At 43.1% G+C, this 3,738-nt stretch overlaps 1 pseudogene; it reads right to left on the bottom strand.

The window, feature by feature from the left end:
* Positions 1–3,660: 3,660 nt before the first annotated feature.
* LOC105978837 overlaps positions 3,661–3,738 on the bottom strand; it is a 359-nt pseudogene continuing 281 nt past the window's right edge.

The following is a 3,738-nucleotide window of genomic DNA, read 5'->3' as shown; positions in this document are numbered from 1 at the left end:
CTGATGATAAAAGCGGGTGAATAAGCAAATGTGGTGAAGAAAGCTGATGGTGCCCGGCGATCGAAAGATATAGCATCTGGGGTCTTAAAGGTAAACAAGCGGCCATCTACCTCAGAAGCAACAAAGCCCATACAGAAGAAGTACACCAGACTGTGTGATCACGAGGTGCTGAAGGGATCAGTTATCAGGCATCAAAAAATAAAAAATCATATCATTGTGTGCTGACCTCCCTGATACGATCGCTGAAGACAAATGGCTGCATAAGCAAATGTGGCGAAGAAAGCTGATGGTTCCCGGCTATCAAAAGATATAGCATTCGGGGTCTTAAAGGCTTGAAGGTAAATAAGCAGCCATCTAGCTCAGAAGCAACAAAGTCCACGTGGAAGAAGCACACCAGCCTGTGCGATCACGAGGTGTCAAAGGGATCAGGTATCAGGAATCATCAGAACAAAAAATCATATCATAGTGAATGAGCAGGGCAGTGTGGAGTGGAGACCCAAAGCCCATTAGTAGGCCACTGGACATCCCCTCAGGGAGGAGATGAACCAGTCAGGGTACGATGTAGCAACGATGAAAAATACAACTTTCTTTTAGTTCCTAAATGCTTCCTCTTCCCCCACTATTATGATCCGAATTCTACCTTACAAAATCTGGCTGGACCAGAGGATATACACTGGTACAGATAGGAACTGAAAACACAAGGAATTCAGGGTGAATGATCCCTTCAGGACCAGTGTTGTGAGTGGCGATACTGGGAGCATAGAGGGAGAGTGAGTTGGAAAGGAGGAACTGATTACAAGGATCTACATGTGACCTCCTCCCTGGGGGAAGGACAACAGAAAAGTGGGTGAAGGGAGACGTCGGACAAGGTAAGATATGACAAAGTAATAATTTATAACTTATCAAGGGTTCATGAGGGAGGGGAGAGCAGAGAGGGTGGGGAAAAATGAGGAGCTGATGCCAGGGGCTTAGGTGGAGAGGAAATGTTTTGAGAATGATGAGGGCAATGAATGTACAAATGTGCTTTACAAAATTGATGTTTGTATGGATTGTGATGAGTTGTATGAGCCCCTAATAAAATTATTTTTTAAAAAAAGACAGATTGCCCTACATGTAACACCTATGTACAAAAAGGTTATAAAATTGTCCTTGATTTTACAATGATAAATGAAAAACATTAAAATTCTCCAATCAAACAAGGTATGCAAGGATTTTTTTAAATCACAGATAGCGCCCATCACGTGTGGTCTTGTAGGAAAAGAACTCTTGAGTTATATCCCGTGTAACAAATGTATGGCCTCATTGGACAGAGAGAATGAATCAGGAAAACTTTTTTTGAGTTTATTTTTTTTAAGTGTGTTTCTAGTCCGAGTGAGATATGGGTCAGGCAAAGAGCAAGGATACAGAGTATGGTATCACACTTTGCCACCTCTTGAAGGTAATGGTAACAAATAAGAGAATGAACAAGTTTCTTCAATTGGTAAAGAAATTTAATCCTTCTTTTCTGGAGTCAGGAACCTTTGGTATGGAGATCTTGGATAAGGTAATCATTAATTTAAGAAAAGCTCACAGGGAAGGACAGAGCATTCCCATGGAGACCTGGGTTCTGTGGATGCGGATTAAAGCAGTGTTGGAGCAGGGTGAGAGAGTAAAGGAACAAGACCAGCAGAGCAGTGAGAAGCCTCTAAGCTACGCAGACTTAAATCAGGTGAGAAGCAGGCAGAATGAGCAGCATCAGGCAGATGAGACGAAGTCTGAATCAGAAGAAGATATCAGACCAGAAGCATCTGCGCCACCACCAGAATATAGCGTAGGAAATCACAATACTATCAAGCAAGTCAGTGCTGAAGGGAGAGATGAGATTAGAGCCAAAGAAAAGCAAGTGGGGAGATTTAACGTAGAAGGCGAGGTTCAGGAAGCAAAAAGCAAAGAGGCAGGGTGTAGGAAGGCACCTTTGCTTTCACAGGTAGAGAAGAGTATATAGCCCAGGAAGCAGATTCAGAATTTACAGTGGCTTATCCCGTGAGAGTTATAGACAGGGAGCCTGACTAGCAGCACCCAAAAGGATTTCACAGTGTTCCCTACAGGGAACATGGCATGCTGTTAGATTATTTTAGAATATGCAGGAATGCAGAGACAAGGCCAACCTCATGGCAGCCGCCCTGGCAAATTACACCAGGCCTAAAAGAAAATGCTTTAGACTTAGGAAGATAGGTCATCTTCACAGAGAGTTCAGATAGCACAAGCCGATCAGCCTGGCCATGAAAAACAAACTACCGCCTGCATCAGAGCATGGCCACTGAGTTTGGGTTTAAAAGTCTCCAGACTTTGCAAACCCTATAGGAAGGGAACTCTTTGGGGAGTCAAGGGTTGCCATTAACCAAGGCTACCCGGCGGGAAAATAGTGGAAGGAGCTTGATCCAAGTCCCACCTAACAGAGCTCAGAAGGCAAGGCCTCTGCCTGCCCAGCAAAAGAATCTTTGAATGGCAGGAATCGCAGGTATCACCCAGCCTCACAGCAGGAGACCAGACTTAGCCAAACTTGCAGAACCCCAGCCTCTGTTCTCGCTGCAGTTGGTTTGACTAACCAAGAGAAAGCTCAGAAGTTCTCACAGCAGTTTGTTGATTCTAAAAAAGAGGAACCTCTTATTGAAATAGTAATACAGTTTCTGTCAGGAAGATTTAACCTAAGTACTCAAGGCATTCATATCGATACTGGAGTTGATCAGACTTGTAAGGAAAAGCCAAAAGCTGTGATTAAATCAGAAATTATTAAGAGCGGCAATTGGGGTCCACTACCAAAAAGAACTATAAGATGTTTATTAGGAAGGTCCAACCTAAATTCTCAAGGTGTTGTTGGAGTTATTGGTCTGGATTATGAAAAGAAATTAAGGCAGTGATAAATTCTGATATACCATGGTTTATTTTTATTCTATATGTATTTATTAATTTATTTTAAATAGTTTTATTAGGGGCTCATACAACTCTTATCACAATTCATACATACATCAATTGTGTAAAGCACATTTGTATATTTGTAGTGAAGTCCCCCGAATGAGATATATCGCTTAGTTAGCAATAAAGTTAAAGCTCTCTCCTGGGCTCTCCCCAAGAGGACCACCAAGCGAGACTGAGGAGAGCATGCTACCATGAATTGTGTCTGACTCCTTTATTCCAATCTCTTCTCTACCTCTCATGCTCTCTATGACGTTGCTATAATCTTTACTTATTATCGCTGTACAATTGCTCCTACCAGAACTGTGATGATTTGTGGGGGACTCCTCCCTTCACACTTGCTCTGCATGGCTGATAAACCCCTGACCTATTTCTGATGACCTCCAAGTGTATGTCATTTGCAAGCAGCTAAGTCTGGCATATATTTGGGGGATTCAATTTGGGAGAAATCCTTCTGTTTCCCACAGTCTCCATTGGCCATTTAGGAAAAGAACAAAATAAACAAAGGGAAAAATGCAAGTATGCTTGTGCACATGCACCAGTTACTTGATGTACAGTAACGGAGTGGGGAAGGGGAAATGAAAGAAAGAGAAAACGATACTGTAGTCAGCAGGAGGAGGTGGAACCAAATTGTGGTTTTCTGATAGAGAATGTGTTCTCTGTCGGTAAGAAGGGAGTTCTGGGGGGGGGGGAGCAAGCTCCCTCTTAGAAGACGCCTCCTGTCTGCTGCTGGAACACACCCATCGTATCTTCATCCTCCATGTCCAACGGGGCAGTTGTGTC

Source organism: Echinops telfairi, unplaced genomic scaffold (genome assembly GCF_000313985.2).
Source record: "Echinops telfairi isolate 266 unplaced genomic scaffold, ASM31398v2 ScPeMD7_2291;HRSCAF=2852, whole genome shotgun sequence".
In the NCBI taxonomy this organism is placed as follows: domain Eukaryota; kingdom Metazoa; phylum Chordata; class Mammalia; order Afrosoricida; family Tenrecidae; genus Echinops; species Echinops telfairi.
Note: the sequence above shows the minus strand (reverse complement) of the source record. Positions and strands in the feature narration are given on the sequence as shown.